The sequence below is a fragment of the Myotis daubentonii genome, chromosome X, assembly GCF_963259705.1.
Source record: "Myotis daubentonii chromosome X, mMyoDau2.1, whole genome shotgun sequence".
NCBI classification, from domain to species: domain Eukaryota; kingdom Metazoa; phylum Chordata; class Mammalia; order Chiroptera; family Vespertilionidae; genus Myotis; species Myotis daubentonii.
Window position 1 is genome coordinate 93562537 of NC_081861.1, and position 21294 is coordinate 93583830.

At 38.3% G+C, this 21294-nt stretch overlaps 2 pseudogenes; one reads left to right on the forward strand and one right to left on the reverse strand.

Annotated features, from left to right (window-relative positions):
• Positions 1 to 1488: 1488 nt before the first annotated feature.
• On the forward strand, positions 1489 to 1571 carry LOC132225477 (U2 spliceosomal RNA; annotated as a pseudogene).
• Positions 1572 to 8043: 6472 nt separating this feature from the next.
• On the reverse strand, positions 8044 to 14365 carry LOC132223563 (polycomb complex protein BMI-1-like; annotated as a pseudogene).
• Between the last annotated feature and the right edge of the window lie 6929 nt (positions 14366 to 21294).

Here is a 21294-nt window from a genome sequence, read left to right on the forward strand (position 1 = left end):
AAAACACTACAATCCAAAATCTATGAGACACCAAGAAAACAGTCCTGAGAGGGAATTTAATAGCTCTACAGGCCTAACAACAACAAAAAAAGGTAGTAAATCTACAACTCAAAAAATTAGAAAGAGAGCAACAGGAAAAACCCAGAGTGAGCACAAGGAAGGAGATCATAAAGGTCAGAGCAGAAATAAATAACATAGAGACCAAAAAAACCCCACAAAAACTACAAAAAAAATCACAAAAAAAAACAAACAAAAAAAGAAAAAAAAAATACAAAAGATCAATGAAACCAAGAGCTGGTACTTTGAAAGGATAAACAAAATTGATGAGCCTCTAGCCAGGCTCACCAAGAAGCAAATAGAGAGGACCCAAATCAACAAAATCAGAAAAGAAAGAGGCGAAATAACCACAGACCCCACAGAAATACAAAGGATTATTAAAAAATACTATGAACAACTCTATTCCAACAAACTAGACAACCTGGAGGAAATGATCATATTCCTAGAAAAATCCAAACTTCCAAAACTCAATCAGGAAGATTCTAGAAATCTTAATAGGCTGATAACTATGGAAGAAATTGAAGCCATCATCAAAAAGCTTCCAGGAAACACATGCCCAGGGCCAATCAGTTTCACAGGGGAGTTTTACACAACTTTCAAGGAAGAACAAAAACCTATTCTTTTCAGACTATTCCAAAAAATTCAAGAGGAAGGAATACGTCCAAGCTCATTCTATGAAGCTAGTATCACACTAATACCAAAACCAGATAAAGACAACACAATGAAAGAAAATTATAGGCCAATATCCCTTATGAATATAGATACCAAAATCCTCAACAAATATCTAGCAAATCGGATCCAACAGTACATCAGAAAGATCATACACCATAACCAAGTAGGATTTATCCCAGGGATGCTAAGATGGTACAATATCCCCAAATCAATAAACGTGATATATCACATAAACAAACTGAAAGACAAAAATCACATAGTCATATCAATTGATGCAGAAAAAGCATTTGACAAAATACAACACTCTTTCGTGTTAAAAAACTTTCAGCAAGGTGGGAATAGAAGGATCATTCCTCAACATAATAAAAGCCATATATGACAAGCCCACAGCCAGCATCATACTCAATGGGCATAATCTAAAACAATTTCTCCTAAGAATAGGAATAAGAAAGGGATGCCCACTCTCACCACTCCTGTTTGACATAGTACTGGAAGTACTAGCCATTGCAATCAGACAAGAAGAAGAAATAAAAGGCATCCAAATTGGAAAAGAAGAAGTAAAACTGTCCTTATTTGCAGATGACATGATACTGTATGTTGAAAACCCTAAAGACTCCATCCAAAAAATATTAGATTAATAAATTAATTCGGCAATGTAGCAGGATACAAAATTAATGCCAAGAAATCTATGTCATTTCTATACACCAAAAATGAACTTATAGTTAGAGAGATTTAAAAAGCAATCTCATTTACCATCACATCGCTTCTCGGCCTTTTGGCTAAGATCAAGTGTAGTATTTACCATCGCAACAAAAAAATTAAGTTATCTAGAATAAACTTAACTAAGGAGGTAAAAGACCTATATGTGGAAAAACTACAGGACACTGAAAAAAAGAAATAGAGTAAGACAAACAGATTGAAGAACATACCAGGTTCATGAATTGGTAGAATCAACATCATCAAAATGTCCATACTACCCAAAGCAATCTGTAAATTCAATGCCATCCTCATTAATTTACCAATGGCATATTTCACAGACCTAGAACAAACTTTCCAAAAATTCATCTGGAATTTTAAAAAAAGTGCCAAATAGCTGCAGAAATCCTGAGACAGAAGAACAAAGTAGGTGGGATCTCAATACCAGATATCTAGCTGTATTACAAAGCCACGGTTCTCAAAACTTCTTGGTACTGGCACAAGAACAGACATATACATCAATGGAACAGAGTAGAGAAGCCAGAAATCGACCTAAATCACTATGCTCAATTAATATTCCACAAATGAGGCATGAACATACAATGGAGTCAAGACAGTTTATTCAATGAATGGTGTTGGGAAAATTGGACAGATACATGCAAAAAAATGAAACTAGACCACCAAATTACACCATTCACAAAAAGAAACTCAAAATGGATAATGGACTTACACATAAGACAAGAAACCATAAAAATACAAGAGGAATCCACAGGCAGAAAAATAGCAGACATCTGCCGAAGCAATTTCTTCACTGATACTGCTCCTAGGGCAATAGAAACTAAAGAGAAAATAAACAAATAGGACTACATAAAAATAAAAAGCTTCTGCACAGCAAAAGAAACCATCAACAAAACAATAAGAATGCCCACTATATGGGAGAACATATTTGCCAATGTTATCACAGATAAGGGTTTAATCTCCAACATTTACAGGGAACTCCTACAACTAAAAAAAATGGAAGATAAACACCCTAATCAAAAATTGGGCAATGGACCAAAATAGAAACTTTTCAAAAGAAGACAGAAGGAAGGCCAAAAGACATGAAAACATGCTCCAAGTCACTAATCAACTGAAAGATGCAAATCAAAACAACCATGCAGTATCATCTCACACCTGCCCAAATGGCTATCATCAACAAATCAACAAACAACAAGCGGTGGCGAGGATGTGGAGAAAGAGAAACACTTGTGCACTGCTGGTGGGAATGCAGAATGGCGCAACCACTGTGGAGAACAGTATGGAGTTTCCTCAAATAGTGAAAATGGAACTCCCATTTGACCCAGTGATCCCACTTTTAGGAGTATAACCCTAGAAACTAGAAATACCAATTAGAAAGGATATATGCACCCCTATGTTCATAGCAGCACAATTCACCATCACTAAGATTTTGAAACAGCCTAAGTGCCCATCAGTAGATGAGTGGATTAAAAAACTGTTGTACACTTACACAATTACACAATGGAATATTACACTGCAGTAAAAAAGAAGGATTTCTTACTATTTGCAACAGCATGGATGGAACTTGAGAGCATTATGCTAAGTGAAATAAGCCAGTCAGAGAAGGATAAATACCACATTATCTCACTCATTTGTGGAATATAATGAACAACATAAACTGATGAACTAGGAGAGATCCAGAGACAGAGGGGCATCTATCAGACTGTCAGGCCTCAGAGGGAAGGTAGGGGAGGGTGGGGGTGAAGGGGAGAGATCAACCAAAGGACTTAGATGCAAGCATATAGGCCTAACCAATGGACACAGACTACAGGGGTGTGAGGGCATGAGTGGGTGGGATAGGGGGTAACTTGGGGATAAGGACACATATGTAATAACCTAATTGATAAAAAAATTAAAAAAGAAAATAACAAATAAAATAATAATTTAAAAAAGTAATAATAATAAATAAAATACAATATGGTAAGGGAAAATAATACTGGGAAAAGAGGAAAAAAATGAATTGAAAATAAGTATTACCAGAGAAAGGGAATATGGTGGCATAGGTACATGCCTGTACTCAACACTTCCCACAACCACATCAAATTAGAACAAAAATACAGAAAAAACTAGAAACACCAATCAGAAAGGATATATGCACCCCTATGTTCATAGCAGCACAATTCACCATAGCTAAGATTTGGAAACAGCCCAAATGCTCATCAGGAGATGAGTGGATTAAAAATCTGTGGTACATCTACTCAATGGATTACTACACTGCAGTAAAAAGAAAGGAATTCTTACCATTTGCAACAGCATAGATGGAACTGGAGAACATTATGCTAAGCAAAATAAGCCAGAGAGAGAAAGATAAATATCACATGATCTCACTCATTTATGGAAAATAATGAACAACATAAGCTGATTAACCAAAGGAGATCCAGAGACAGAGAAGCATAGATCAGACTGTCAAACCTCAGAGGAAGGTAGGGGAAGGTGGGAGTACGTGGGAGAGATCAACCAAAGGACTTGTATGCATGCATGTAAGCCTAATCAATGGACACAGACAACAGGGGGGTGAGGGCATGAGTGGGGGGTGGAGGGGGGCAATGGGGCAGAAAAACCACATGTGTAATACCTTAATCAATAAAGAAAAAATAAAATACAGAAAGAACAACAATTATCCAGAACCACTGGAAAGCTGGATGAATAGAGGTCCTACACTTAGAGAAGTAAAGAAGAAAGTACACTGAGACTAGTAGGAGGTTTGGAGGTGTGGAACAGTCTGGTCTGGCACCCATGTGTACAGCTTTGTTAAATGGCAAGGAGATTGTCTCTGCAGAGGCTGCCGGAGGAGCAACAGTCCCATTCCCTCACCAGACCCCCAGCCTAGGGTCCCAGAGCTGGGAAAAGAAGTCCCTACAGGCAGTAAGAACTACAGGCTGTAAAAACTAGTGCAGATTGAGGTTCAGTGATACGCAGGCTTCTGGAGACTCAGCTGTTCTCTTAAAAAGCTGGCACCACACACTGAACTTATAAGGTCCCACTTCCTCTGAGCTCCAGCACCAGGACAAGGCTCTGAGGGACAGAGACACATACGAAGAGGAATTGGATTGTCTGTCATCAGGCAGGAACTCTGGGACAGTTTTCTCCAGATGGAGGTGCTCTCAGGGATCATTGTTCCTATGCTGAGACCTCCCCGGTCCAGGGCTGACTAGCAGCCATTTCTGGTTGCTCTGCCCTGGTGAGTCCCTAAGACCCCACCTCATCCAATTTACAACCCCACCCAAGCTGTGTGCAGCAACTTTTGCATATGAATCACCTGTCCTTGCTCAGGTTATAATCACTCAATCAAGCTGCAACTGGATCAGGGATCCCCAAACCTATCAATAAAAGGCCCAAGACTTGGCACCAGCACCAGCCTGCCTTGCTTCATAGCTGGACCTCATCTGGGCACTCCCAAATCCAATACATAGGGGAGGAATCTTCAGATCTCACTGTAGCTCCTGCAGGATGGCCCCAGGCAGTGGCTGGCTTTGCACCTCCCTGGAGATCCAAGAGCCAATGTACTCAGTGGTCAGTGTCAGACCATACCAGAGTACAACTCTAAACATCCATAAGTAACAGACTCAAGGGGAAGACTCAGTGAGCACAAAAGCTCCAGGAAAGCAAGGCCTGCTCCATAGGTATGTGTCCTGCACAGCAGCTCTCCCACTGTAGTCGCAGCTGGTCCTCACAGCCAATTGGCCTGAAGGTCAATTCCTCTTAGTAACACCAACAGCAATCAAGTCTCAACTACAACAAGACTGTGCTCATAGCCCACAAAGGGGTTCACCTAGAGTGCCCAGCTAAGGTAACTTGGGCAGCTGAACCACTGGGCCCTAAAGAACACCTACTACACAAGGACACTCTACCAAGTCAAGGAGAATAGCAGCTCTGCCAAATACATAGAAACATACACAGGGAAGCTGCCAAAATGTGGAGTCAAAGAAACGTCACAAATTAAAGAAATTGAATAAAGCAAACTACAGTGGGGCCTTGACTTACTAGTGTCCCGACTAACGAGTTTTTCCGAGATACGAGCCTTCTCTCGGCCGATTTTTTGCTTTGAGTTGACAGAGTAATTTGTGTTAACGAGCTTCTTAACGAGCTCCATCACAGAACGAATTAAACTCGTAAGTCAAGGCCCCACTGTACTAGATATAGAGTTCAAAACCATGGTTATAAGGTTACTCAAGAATCTTCTAGAAACCTCCCCAAAATGGAAAAGGACCAGTCAGAAATTAAGCATACACTGACTTAAATAAAGAATAATATACAGGGATTCAATAGTAGGCTAGAGGATTCTGAGAATCAAATCAAGGATTTGAAATATGAGGACACGAAAAACATCCAACCAGAAGAGCAAAAAGAAAAACGAATCCAAAAATATGAAGATAGTGTAAGGAGCCTCTGGTACAACTTCAAGCATACCAACATTTGCATTATGGGAGTGCCAGAAGGGGAAGAGAGAGCAACATATTGAAAACCTATTTGAAGAAATAATGACATAAAACTTCCCCTACTTGGTGAAGACATACACTCACAAGTCCAGGAAGCACAGAGAGTCCCAAACAAGAGGAAGGGTATTCTTTAAGGAGAGGAAGAAGAAGAAAAAGAAAAAGATCAAAATTTGAACAACAAAATGGCAACAAATACATACCTATCAACAGTTGAATCTAAAAATCAAAATAAATGAATAAGGAATCTAAGGAACAGAATAAACTGGTGAATAAAATAGAATCAGAGGGATGGAGATGGAATACATTGATGATACTCAGAGGCAAGGGGATGGGGAGTGGGAAGAGATTAAACCAAGATCTTATATGCATATATGCATTACCTATGGACACAGGCAATAGGGTAGCAGAGGCCTGCAGCAGGGCAGGAACTGGGTGGAGGGGGGCAATGGGTGGAAAAAAAGAGGGGAATCTGTAATAATCTCAACAATAAAGATAAAATAAAATATAATATAATTTTAAAGGTAATCTAAAAAAATAAAAAAAATAAGTATTATCAAAGGGTAGAGAGAATGAGAAAGAAAAAAATAGACTAAAATAAAAGATAGCAATTAGCGAATATGAGACAAAAAAGAGACAAGAGGAAGAAAATCTATACGGAATGAAAACAAATCAACACAAAAATAAATAAATTAAAAATCTTTGGGTCTGCTTTTGAAAAGCACACTGGATTTTGCTTTGATGCTGCTGTATCTGGCCCCTTGGTCTGTGGTTCCTGGGCTTCCTGAGCAGTTATCTGGTACAGATCAATGTGAGTCACTGCCTCTGCCTGGCCCTTGGAAGCCTGGCTGAAACCCTGCAGGGTGGGTCCCCTAAGTATTCTGGTGGTTCTGCTTCAAGCTTGCCTCTTGCATGCACTTACTTGTTCTGGGCTGCTTTCTCTTCCCCCACAGAACTGGGATCTGTGGGGTATCTGGTCCTGGTGAGGATGGTTTCAACAGATTTGCATTGTGGGTGGTGCATAGCTTGTAGTATGGGTGGACAGGTGCTTCCAATGCCTCAACTCCCTTTAGGTCACTGACACCCCCTTGATGCCATCTCTAAGCAGTCAGGGATTTAAACAAAATACACACAAAAAATAAAGCAACAACAGAAATCCCTCCCAGCTTGGCTCTCTAATCTTTCAGCACTGCCCATTCTCACTGGTCGGGGCTTCTGCTCAGCTTCCCACCCAGCCAGATGTCTGAGTACCCCATGCTGCCAGGCTCAGCTGCTCAGGTACAGATTTCCAGCCCAGTGCTGTTCCAAAGGTGGAGGAATGGGTGGCTCCTCTTCCTCAAGTTTGGGAAGATCATGCCTCTTTCCCAGGACACTCTAACTGGCCCACTTCCTGCTCTTTGGGAAAGTTCTTTCAGAGAATAATTGACTCATCACATTCAAAGTTGGGTGGTCTGCTCAGACCCCTCTGCCAGTCTGGAGTTCTGCTGAGTAGCCTCTCCTGCAGACACTAATCCAGGTGAGCTTCTCAGGTTGGTATTGTAACCCAGCATTGCTTTTTGCCTAGGATAAGGTGGTCTGAGTTCCCCCAGTGGACTGAGTTCCACCAATGTCTGATTCTATGAGGGCTCCACTTCCTTTCACTGTTGCTTTTTTTTGGAGATCCCTGCATGCAGCTGAGACCCCTTGCTCCCAGGGGGCAGGAACTGCACTGCCACACATTCCCTCCAGCTTTCCAGGCAAGATGTGCAGCTGCCTGTGTTGGCTCACCCACTCCGCATCTTCTGCCCTCTTTCCAAGCTCCAGGATCGTAGTATTTCCTACCAGCTTTTTTAAGCTGTTTTTTTTTTTTCAAGTGGAATGTCCTGTATATTAGCCACAAGTCCAGTCCAGTGTTGGGAACAAGCGGACAAAAGCTTCTTAGACTGCAGCCATTTTTTTTTATCCCTCCTAATCTTTTTAATACATTGTTGAATTTGGTTTGCAAAAATTTTTGTTGCTGATTTCTTCATCTGTGCTTATCAGGGACACTGCATTATGATTTCCTTTCTTTGTAGTGTCATTATCTGTTTTTGGAATTAGTACAATGCTGGTCTCATAAAATGAGCTTGGGAATCTTCCCTCCTCTTCAATTTTTGGAATTGCCAAACTTCATATTAAAAAAAAGAGGTTCACTCCTTTTCCAGAAAACAATGTATACAACATCTATTAGTGTATACTTCTTCATACACGACATCAATCTGGAAAGTATTAGGTATGCATATTTTGTTTTGGAGAAACTTTATTAAATGCATTATAGTTATTGTTGCTGTATATTATAAAAATCATTTATCATTGGCCTCCTCCTTATACTTCCATTTGACTTTGTTTACTTCCTGGTTTAACATGTTCTGGTTAAAAATTAAATAGATAATTTTATTGTCTGATCAGCTATAATTTTCTTATCTTCACATGCATCCTCTTTATTTTTATTAGAGTTGTTGGATGAGCTCAATAAAAACTCTTTTTAATTTCATTTTTGAAAACATCTAAAACTAATTTGTATATAGTATATTGGATAGTTTTGTCTGACCTTATATTCAGGAGTAGAATAGTTTTGTAATCTTGGACATCACAGATGGAACAATATTTGCTAGTATAGGTAATACACAATATACATTTTACAAAGGGAATGTAAACATTCTCTTACAGTGTGACATCACTGAAGTACCTTACATAAAGCACACATATTAAGTGGGAATTTAGCTCAGTGATTTTGAGTCTGGTTATTTGATTTAATTTTGCTTTAAACGGGATCTGTAAAAAGCAGCTGGTGAAAGAAAATTAAAGGTGGGAGAGATAATGAATGTTAAAAGTAATTTAACAAAAAATGAATGTGTGCCAATCTTAAAATTAGCTGCAGAAGTGGCCATCTTAAAATTAGCTGCAGAAGCTACTGTCCATGGGCAATGAGCCTAGCCAGAGAGAAGCTCTTGCTGTCAGTTCAAGCTGGCTTCCAAGCCCACCCACTACTCCTTTTACCCCATGCTCTATGTGCCTCTGGGAGGTAACTTGAGGAAGGTGCACAATCAGCTGTCAGTATTATTCTGGAGGAATGGAAGGGGTTTTTAGTATTAATCAAATCGTCCTAGCCAACACGTCCCTTATCTTCCTCTCAGCCAGTTCTCTTTTTATGCAGGAAGCCACCCATTGTCTTCACTATCAGAGAAGTGTAAACAAGGATTCCGGAACGCTGGTGAATCTTGAACCCATGGCAAGTGCCAGAGCTATACACCGATTGTTTAGTCCAGACAATGGGGGCTCAAGCTATTTCCTGACCAGTCTCACAGTAAATTTTCTAATATTTACTGACCTTTAAGATAAAGTGGGGCCTTGACTTACGAGTGTCCCGACTAACTAGTTTTTTGAGATACGAGCTGTCTCTTGGCAGATTTTTTGCTTTGAGTTGCGAGCTAAAATTTGGCTTACGAGCCAGCTTCAGATACCCCACCGCTAGTTGGCGCAGCAAACGTCACAGTGAACGCCACAACATCAGCCTAGCATCACGTGTCTCACTCGTTCACTTTTTGATTTGACATACGAGTAATTTGAGTTACGAGCTCCATCATGGAACGAATTAAACTCATAAGTCAAGGCCCCACTGTATTCTGTTACTGCAATTACCTGCCTAAGAGATAGATGTGTATCCAAAATTGAATAAAAGGTTGGTGAGGCCTGGGCACCTGTGGAAGTCCTTTCTCTTGCATTGGGCTTGTCCACCTGGCCCCCGATATTTCCAAATTATTATTTCTTGTCTCATCTTTTTCATTTGCGTGCAGCCCCTTCTCCAGATCCCGAACCCTGAACCATGCGGGATGTGGGGGGAACTTTCACATCTGGTACCTCAACAGGCAATCTGGAAGATAAGACTTCGCCTAGAGTGAAAAAACGAAGAATTCACCAGATAGGTTGGAACACCAGATAGTTGGGGGATATTCACCACACACAAAGCCCATAGTCAGCTGCAGAAATTGCAATCTGTAAGTAGAGTGGGAACATGTTTTTTTAGTCAGGCAAATGGGGCAGAATTTGGTTAAAAAATAAGAAACTTTATTGTAGACTTTTGGTTTGTATGCTTAAGGATTAAAGTTTCAGAAGGTATTCTCTCACAATTTTTGCTTGATGTTATAGAACATAACCCTTGGTTTCCTGAAGAAGGTACATTAGATCTTGAATGTTTGGCAAAGAGTAGGTCAAAATTTGTTAAAAAAAAAAACACACACACACACACAAAAAAACTCAGCAGCAGGGGAAAAACTTGCCTCCAAACTGTTTCTCCTTGTGGAACACGGTATTTCATTTGCTAGAGCCTTTTAGAAAGAGGCTAAGGAGGATAAATCTCCTGTCCTTGCACCCTCCGCTCCTAAAGAGGAGCAAAAAGAAAAGAAAAATTGGAGGCATGGCCTTCATGGCCCCCTCCACCTCGATGTCCTAATCCTGAAACATTTCTCTGGCTTGTGCAACTCTGGATGGAGGAAATTATTTACTATGGAAGGGAAATTTTTGGAGAAATGTCAGGAGCAAGCCCACACAAACCGTAGGCTGAATGCTCAAATAACTTATAAAATGTTAGCAGGGCTGGGACAGTATAATGACGTGCAAAATCAGCTAAATTATGTGCAGAAAACGTAAGCAAATTAGACTTTGTGGAAAAACAGGACATTTCAAAAAAGAATGTAGGCAACCAAGAAGGACACAAGGTGGCTCTCCAGGAAAGGTGCGAGCATCCCACCTCCTGATTCAATCAATGCAGATTCAACTTCTTTTATGTCCTAGAACCTAGATATTAAAAAGGAAATTATTGGGTACTTATCTATTAATTATTGTTTTTCTTTGTTATTTATTGTTAGTTTATTAAGCATGACTTTAATTTAATAAGAAAGAAATGATAGATGACTAGACCATTGCTGAGTTTCCCCAGAACAAAAAAAGAATGTGGGAGTGGGGAGAGAAAGATTATGAGCAGTACACGTAGCCAATAATACAGGTTATAGAAAATTCCCTAGAAAAAGGGAAATAATTAAAAAAATTACTAGGTCTTTTGGCAATGCTGTAAAAGGGGCACCCACTCTCAAGAGTGTTGTCTCATTTTTGCCATGTTTTTATTTCCCAGTCTATCATTTGAAAATTAGACAAATGAAACATTTCCCAGAATTTGGGGATGCATCTGGGATTTCTATAACCATGAATAGAAAAGCAAGCTTAAGAAAATGTGCGCGCTCCACCTGAATTTAGGTGACTTTTTCAGCCCCAATGTCTTCACGGATGCTACAGAATAACCCACACTGTTTTTTTGTTTGTTTGTTTTTTCTTTAAACAGATGGCAAAAAAAATGACACAAAGAAAATATGCAGGCTACATTTGGACAATAGGATTAATGTTTCCATAATAATAGGTAATTTTAAAATAATAATGTACCATATTCCAAAGTTGCCTCCCAAATATTGGGGGCACTCCTGTTTTTTACACAAAATAAACATAAAATAAAATAATATAATACTTTAGTATTGAAGCCACTAAAAATCAAAAAATTACCTCTGTTACAAAATTTGTCAAAAGAAAATGCCTTGGATGGTAATTGGCTTTGAAATCTTAAAGTTACCACTATGCTAAAATCCTCTTCCTCATTTTCCCCTTTTGTTGTCCTACTTCTCTTACCCTATTCCTGCTTTAGATTTTCCCTATTCCTTCTTTTTACCCCCTGTCAAAATTTCACACTACTTATATATCCTATTTCCAATCCACTGCTCTAAATCCTTATACACCTCTCCCTTATCTTTCTTCACTATCCAATTTTTTCTTCTTCTTTTATCTTTCTATTGTTTTGTTGCTGTTTGCTTTATTGTTGAGTATACTGTTTTTTGTTTTGTTTTGTTTTGAGGATTGGTTATAAGGTTGTTTTGCTTTTTCTGCTGGTTTTTACCCTCCCTTCCCCCTCCCCACCCGGTTATTTTTGTGCTTCTGTTTTCCCTTGCCTCACTTGATATTATTGGTGGTTTGTAGTCTGAATTCATCTCCAGGGATCTGTTGCTGGAATTTGTTGGGATTAGTGGCAGTTCTATCGGATTTTTCTCCTCATAAAAATACTCTCTTCCCTTCTTCTACTTCATTCTCTCTTTTCGCTCTTTTTTTTCTTTTTCTTTTTTCCCCCCACCTTTTTCCAATTTCATTTTTGCACTCCTTTTTCTTATTTTTTTCTTTTCTTTTTTCTCTTTTACATTTTCTCTTCTTTCTTCCATATCCCCTAATTCTTTTAATTTGGGTGTTCACTTTTATTGGGGGTTATTAATATCGTGACTACATTTGTGTTCAGTGCCTGGTACGTTGTGCCTTGTTGTGTTGTATTTTGTGCCTTTAAATCAACACAGCAGATCCAAGCAACAGCAGCGTCCTGATCACCACACCCTCTGTCTGAGGAAGAGCAGCTGTATGTGAAGCCTCCCCCAACTAGCCAGAAGAGCCACCACAACTGTGAAAAACACCCACCAGAGGAGGTTATGCCTGAGGAGCAACCACAGCTCGAGGAGTGACTGCCACCAAGGGAGCAGCCCCTAAACGACTCAACATCTAGATATGTCAGTGATATCAAACGTGGGTAGAGAAAGAAACCCTCAAAGGAAAGAAAAGGAGGGCTCGCCAGAAAAGCAGCTACATGATACAGAGGCATGCAAAATGACAGAGAAATAATTCAGAATAAGGGTCTTAGCGTGCATAAACCAGATGGAGGAAATAATCAACAACTTATGCAAGAAGCAAGAAGAAACAGATGAAAAAATCAATAACTTATGTAAAACCCAAGAAGAAATGAAGAGCAATATACCTGGAATAAAAAACACCATTTAAAGAATCAACAGTACACTAGGAGAAGCAGAGGACCGAATTTGTGAATTAGAAGACAAGGAAGCAAAACACACCCAAACTGTACTGCAATTGGAGAAAAAAATTAAAAGACAGGAGGAGAGCCTAAGGAAGCTTTGGGAAAACATGAAACAAAACAACATATGAATAATAGGGGTGCCAGAACAACAGAAAGAGAAACAAGGATTAGAAAACCTATTTGAAGAAATAATATCAGAAAACTTCCCTGAGGTGGGGAAGAAAAAAGTCACACAAGAACAGAGAGTCCCAAACAAGGTGAACGTGAAAAGACCCACAACAACACACATCATAATTACCATGGCAAATGTTCAGGACAAAGAGAAAATCTAACAGGCTACAAGAGAGAGACGGAAAGTTACATACAAGGGATCTACCAATAGATTATCAAATGATTTCACAACAGAAACACATCAGGCCAGAAAAGAATGGAGGGAAATTTACAAAGTGATGCAAAGCAATGGACTGACTCCAAGAATACTCTATCCAGCAAGGCTATCATTCAAAATTGAAGGGGAAATAAGAAGCTTCACAGACAAAAAAGGTTAAGGGAGTTTATCACCACCAAGCCTGAAATACAAGAAATTCTAAAGGGACTGGTATAAAAATAAGAAATAAAAAGCTCAGAAAGAAAACAGCCACACACACACAAAAAGAAATGGCTACAAACAAGTACCTTTAAATAATAACTTTAAACGTAAACAGACTAAATGTTCCAACCAAAAGACACTGAGTGGCTGCATGGATAAAAAAAACATGACCCATACATTTTCGGTCTACAAGAGACTCACCTCAGAAGAAGGGACTCACACAGACTGAAAATGAAGGGATGGGAAAATATCTTTCAGGCATATGGAAATGAAAAGAAAGCTGGGGTAGCAATACTTATATCAGACAAAATAGACCTCAAAGTGAAGGCCATAACAAGAGACAAGGAAGGCTGCTTCATAATAATAAAGGAATCAATACAACAAGAGGATATAACACTGATAAACATATATGCAACCAATGCAGGAGCACACAAATTCATAAAAAAAAAACTCCTGGAAGATATCAAAGGAGAGATTGACAACAATACAATCATAGTAGGGGATTTTAATACACCACTGACATCACTGAATAAATCCTCTAGACAAATAATCAGAAAGAAAACAGCACTCCTAAATGACTCACTAGATCAGATGGACATAATTGACATCTTCAGAACACTTCACCCCACAGGCACGGAATATACATTCTACTCAAGAGCTCATAGGACAGATTCAAAAATAGACCACAAATTGGGTCACAAACAAAGTCTCCCCAAATTCAAGAAGATTGAAATCATACCAAGCAACCTCTCAGACCACAATGGCATAATATTAGAAATAAACTACAATAAAAACAACCCAAAATACTCAAACACTTGGAAGCTGAATAGCATGTTATTAAATATTGATTGGGTTACCAATGAGATCAAAGAAGAAATTAAAAACATCCTGGAGAGAAGAATCTGGCTCCCTGATGATTTTGTAGAATGCCACTCACCTCCACATCTTTACCTGAGAGAAGAATCTTTGCATATTGGTCTGGAACTAAGCATTCAATATCTCCAAGAGGCCTGAAATTGGAGAACAAAGCATTCTAAATGAAGGAGCTAGACTTGCAAAGGGGCTTATCCTAACCTGCATTAACTGTCAACATCCACAGAAAAATATTTTAGGAGAGACGGAAGATGGCGGCGATATAGGCAGACGCGTCCCAGGTCGTGTCCCGGAGCAAATGGAGTGAGCAGCTGAAATAGTAACACTCACACCGAATTGGCGAAATTGCTCAGCTGGTGATAGGGTTTGCAGCCGGGAAGAGCAGAACTCCCCTGGAAAGTGCCTTTAAATCAACGCAGCAGATCCAAGCAACAGCAACCTCCTGAGCACCACATTCTCTGCTGAGGAACAGCAGCTGTACGTGAAACCTCGCCCCACCAGCCAGAAGAGCCACCACAGCTGTGAACAGCACCCACCAGAGGAGCTGCTGCCAAATGAAGAGCAGCTGCTACCGCAACCGCCCGAAGAGCAACGACAGACCAAGGAGTCACTGCCACCAAGGGAGCAACCACTGAACGACTCAACGTCTAGATATGTCAGTGAGATCAAACATGGGTAGACAAAGAAACCCCCAAAGGAAAGAGAAGGAGGACTCTCCAGAAAAGCAGCTAAGTAATACAGAGGCATGCAACATGACAGATAAAGAATTCAGAATAAGGGTCCTAGAGTGCATAAACCGGATGGAGGAAAAAATCGACAACCTCTGCAAGAAGCAAGAAGAAACAGATGAAAAAATCGATAACATATGGAAGAAGCTAGAAGAAACAGATGAAAAAATCAACAACCTAAGTAAGACCCAAGAAGAAATGAAGAGTGATATAGCTGCAATGAAAAACTCCATTGAAAGTATCAACAGTAGACTAGGAGAAGCGGAGGACCGAATTAGCGAATTAGAAGACGAGAAAGCAAAACACACCCAAAATGTACTGCAATTGGAGAAAAAAATTAAAAGACAGGAGGAGAGCCTAAGGGAGCTTTGGGACAACATGAAACGAAACAACATACGAATAATAGGAGTACCAGAACAACAGAAGGATGAACAAGGATTAGAAAACCTACTCGAAGAAATAATATCAGAAAACTTTCCTGAGGTGGGGAAGAAAAAAGTCACACAAGCCCAGAGAGTCCCAAACAAGGTGAACCCGAAAAGACCCACACCAAGACACATCATAATCACCATGGCAAATGTTCAGGACAAAGAGAGAATCTTACAGGCTGCAAGAGAGAGACGGAAAGTTACATACAAGGGATCTCCCATTAGACTGTCAAATGAATTCTCAACAGAAACACATCAGGCCAGAAAAGAATGGACTGAAATTTACAAAGTGATGCAAAGTAAAGGACTGAATCCAAGAATACTCTATCCAGCAAGGCTATCATTAAAAACATCCTGGAAAATAATGACAATAAAAACACAACAATCCAAAACCTATGGGACACAATGAAAGCAGTCCTGAGAGGGAAGTTTATAGCTCTACAGGCCTATCTCAAAAAATAAGAAAAAATTGTAGTAAAACATCTAAATCTACAACTCCAAGAATTAGAAAGAGAGCAACTAGAAAAGCCCAGAGTGAGCAGAAGGAAGGAGGTAATAAAGATTAGAGCAGAAATAAATGACGTAGAGACCAAAAAAACAATACACAAAATCAATGAAACCAAGAGCTGGTTCTTTGAAAGGATAAACTAGATTGACAAACGTCTAGCCAGGCTCATCAAGAAGCAAAGAGAGAGAACCCAAATAAAGAAAATCAGAAATGATAGAGGCGAAATAACAACAGACCCCACAGAGATACAAAGAAGTCTACTCCAACCAATTAGACAACCTGGAGGAAATAGATAAATTCCTAGAAAAATACAACATTCCAAAACTCAATCAGGAATAATCTAAAAATCTCAATAGGCCAATAACTATGGAAGAAATTGAAGCAGTCATCAAAAAGCTTCTAGCAAACAAAAACCCAGGACCAGACGGCTTCACAGGGGAGTTGTACCAAACATTCAAGGAAGAATTAAACCTATCCTCCTCAGACTACTACAAAAAATCCAAGAGGAAGGACCACTTCCAAGCTCATTCTATGAAGCCAGCATCACCCTAATACCAAAACCAGGTAAAGACAACACAATGAAAGAGAATTACAGGTCAATATCCCTCATGAACAAAGATGCCAAAATCCTCAACAAAATCTTGGCAAGTCGGATCCATCAGTGCATCAGAAAGATCATACACCACGACCAAGTAGGATTTATCCCAGGGATGCAAGGATGGTACAATATCCGAAAATAAATAAACGTGATTCATTAAATAAACAAGTTGAAAGAAAGAAACCACATAGTCATATCAGTTGATGCAGAAAAAGCATTTGACAAAATCCAACACCCATTTTTCAAAAAAAACTCTCAGCAAGGTGGGAGTAGAAGGATCATACCTCAACATAATAAAAGCCACATATGACAGGCCCACAGCCAACATCATACTCAATGGACAAAAACTAACAACATTTCCCCTAAGAACAGGAACAAGACAGGGATGCCCACTCTCACCACTTCTGTACAACATAGTACTAGAAGTATTAGCCATTGCAATTAGATAGAAGAAGGAATAAAGGCATCCAAATTGGAAAAGAGGAAGTAAAACTGTCTTTCTTTGCAGAAGACATGATATTATACATAGAAAACCCTAGAGACTCCATCAAAAAACTACTAGACTTAATACATGAATTTGGCAATGTAGCAGGATACAAAATTAACCCCAAGAAATCTATGGCATTCCTATACACCAATAGTGAACTTTTAGAAAGAGAGATTAAAAAACAATCCCATTTACCATCGCACCAAAAAATTAAGCTACCTAGGAATAAACTTAACTAAAGAGGTAAAAGACCTCCACTCAGAAAACTACACGACATTGGAAAAAGAGATAGAGGAAGACATAAACAGATGGAAGAACATACCTTGTTCATGGATTGGTAGCATCAACATCATTAAAATGTCCATACTACCCAAAGCAATCTATAAATTCAACACACTTCCTATTAAAATACCAACAGCATATTTCACATATCTAGAATGAACTCTCAAAAATCCATCTAGAATAAAAAAACACCCCAAATTGCTGCAGCGAACTTGAGAAAGAGCAAATTAAGTGGGATCTCAATACCGGATATCAAGCTGTATTACAAAGCCACTGTTCTCAAAACTGCATGGTACTGGCACAAGAACAGACATATAGATGAATGGAATAGAATAGAGAGCCCAGAAATCGGCCCAAACCAATATTCTCAGTTAATATTTGACAAAGGAGGCAAGAACATACAATGGAGTCAAGACAGTTTCCTCAATAAATGGTGTTGGAAAAATTGGACAGATACATGCAAGAAAATGAAACTAGACCACCAACTTACACCATATACAAAAATAAACTCAAAATGGATAAAGGGCTTAAATGTACGTCGAGAAACCATAAAAATTCTAGAAGAATCCAAAGGCAACAAAATCTCAGACATATGCCGAAGCAATTTCTTCACTGATACAGCTCCTAGGGCACTTGAAACTAAAGACAAAATGAACAAATGGGACTACATCAAAATAAAAAGCTTCTGCACAGCAAAAGAAACCATCAACAAAACAACAAGAAAGCCCACTGCCTGGGAAAACATATTTGCCAATGTCATATCTGATAAGGTCCTAATCTCCAACATTTATAGGTAACTCATACAACTTAACAAAAAGATGATAAACAATCCAATCCAAAATGGGCAAAGGATCTAAATAGACACCTTTCAAAAGAGGACATTCAGAAAGCCAAGAGACATATGAAAACATGCTCAAAGTCGCTAATCATCTGAGAGATGCAAATCAAAACAACAATGAGATACCATCTCCCACCTGTCAGAATGGCTATCATCACCAAATCAACAAACGACAAGTGCTGGAGAGGATGTGGAGAAAAACGAACACTCGTGAACTGCTGGTGGGAATGCAGACTGGTGCAGCCACTATGGAAGACAGTATGGAGTTCCCTCAAAAAACTAAAAATGGAACTGCCATTTGACCCTGTGATCCCACTTCTAGGAATATATCCCAAGAAACCAGAAACACCAATCAGAACGGATATATGCACCCATATGTTCATAGCAGCACAATTCACCATATCTAAGATCTGGAAACAGCCTAAGTGCCCATCTGTAGATGAATGGATTAGTAAACTGTGTTACATCTGCAGAATGGAATACTATGCTGCTGTAAAAAAGAAGGAACTCTTACCATTTGCAATGGCATGGATGGAACTGGAGCGCATTATGCTAAGTGAAATAAGCCAGTCAATCAAGGAAAAATAACACATGATCTCACTCATTCATGGATAATAAAGGCCATTATAAACTTATGAACAAAAATAGATACACAGGCAGAGCTGCCTCAAACAGACTGTCAAACTGCAACGGGAAGGCCGGGGAGGATAGGGGGGCAGAACAAGGGGGTAAGAGATCAACTGAAGGACTTATATGCATGCATATAAGCATAACCAATGGACATAAGATACTGGCGTGTAGGGGAGGCCAGGGGATTGTCAAAGGTGGGGGGGGGAAATGGTGACATATGTAATACCCTTTGTAATACTTTAAGCAATAAAAAAATATATAAAAAATAAAAAGTGAAGTAACACATCACTCTAGCACATATGAATAACCAAAAATGTCAGAAAAGACACCTCTATAACTAAAATAAAAGCTTTTGCTAAGAGAAAACGGAATTATCTTAGTGGATTTTATATTCAATAACATTGTTCTTACTAAAAGGTCATTAATAATAATTTTGTTGAAAGCAAATAATTTTTATTAATAAATAAAATAAATTTAAATTACAAAAGTAATCTTAAAGTTTTTAGAACATAAATAACAAAAATAACTAAAATAAAGAATTTGTGGTCAAGCTTTTCAGTAATAATATATTAATGATGAAGGGCCAGATGCTCTTCTCCCTGTAAAAGCGGAGAAGCTGTTGGCAGCAACAGAAGCCTTATATTTAAAGAAAAATGTGGCAGTTTTAAATCCCCTTCCCCTGCCTTTTTGCCAGAAACATAGTTTTCCAAAGCCTCTGGTAACTTAAGACTTTAGAACATTGCTAAAATAAATAATAAAAATTATTAAATATCTAGGTATTTTAAAATGACAAAAATATTGAAATATTAACCTGAGTTTACCTCATAAAAAACTGTAGGGGATAGAATTGAATCTATTAATTAAATATGCCTTTTATTTTATTTTAAATATTACTCTTAAAATGTAAAACCATTATGAATTTGAGAAATGCTAAGTATCTAACTTGCTACCTAAAATTTAAAGCTTATAAGATTTTAAATTAATTTGGATAAAATTATATAGTTGTAATAACAAAATCCCTAAAGTATAGAAATTTATTTTTGAGAAAATAATTTTTGTGTTTTCTCTGAAATAATTAGGAATTCAAAATATGTTGCTCATTGGTTTAATTAAAAAAGATTAATTCTGTGATCCCAACTGAATTTTTAATACAAAAACCAGTTTAAATTTAATTAATATATTTTAATAATTATAAAAAGTATATAATCTTTAAATATATATTTTATGGTCTTTCCAAGTTAAATTTCAAGGCTATAACTGAGGGATGATTTTTGGAAAACTCCAAGGGCCCAGAGTGATCCAAAAAAGTTTGTTCTCTCTTCTTAAAGGAAAAATTTTTGAAACTAAACCCATCTAATATACTTGAAATTGCATGGAAAGCTTTATCAAATGAAAATTGATAGTTATGTTTTAATAATATACATATAATTTATATGTTATGAGGGTTTTGGCCTATAAGAAGGGCAAAATAAAGTAACAGTATATTTATTAAATACAGCCAAATTTTAATTTACTGTCCATAACCGAGGACAAGTAAAGTTAAAAAATAAATATCATTTCAGATTGGTTTAAATTGGCTAATTAAAATAAATGAGTATTCATAAAAACTTCCTTGTACTGGGCAAGTAACTGTTCCTGAAGCATTAACTAATTATTTTACTAATGGTTTATCTCATAGTTCAAAAACTGCTTAACATTCAATGAATCCAAAGCAGTCATATTTCTGTGCATAAAATTAAAAAGTTATTAAGGCTGCATTGCAAAATTTCCAAAAGCCATTAATATTATTTAAATCAAAAAAAGAAAGGGGATAGTGAAATAATCCCCTGTGAGTAAATTACATCAAGAATTTTTTTTTACTTTAAAAATTATTTTTTACTTATAATGTTGAAGACAAGCTACCCATGAGAATACACATGGTGTCAAAATAAGCCGAAGGAAATTTGTTTGGGCAAAAATAGAAGGATCCCAAGTCTAATTTGTATAAAAGATTCCTTTATTAACCTTTGGTTGACAACATGTTTGTATATTTCCGGAAAACACCTCCAAGCCCCTGTGGATTCCTGCAAAAATGGATCCCAGAGAGGAACTGACCAGATTGCTCCAGCCACGAATACAACAGGAGAAACAGTCCAGAAATGGAGATGGTGAAGATGCCTTGCCATACTTACAGTCAGCAGCTGTGCTTCGCTGCAGGTTGCCCAGGACCAAACCAGAGAAGGTCAGACCTGCATTGCCATTGTTTGTCCACCACCCAAAGCTAGCATATAATTGCTGGCATGTACACATTAAAAAACTGTTGGACATTGGAAAGAGGACTCAAAAAACAGTTGGCCCAGAAAGAAACTTACTGCAGGCTGATTCCTTGGATGCCTGGCAGCAATTTCTAAAGGACATGACATTTGCCTCTCAACATAACCACTATTGCTTGTCTCATTTTTTTAAAAAATAAATTTTATTGATTTTTTACAGAGAGGAAGGGAGAGGGATAGAGAGTTAGAA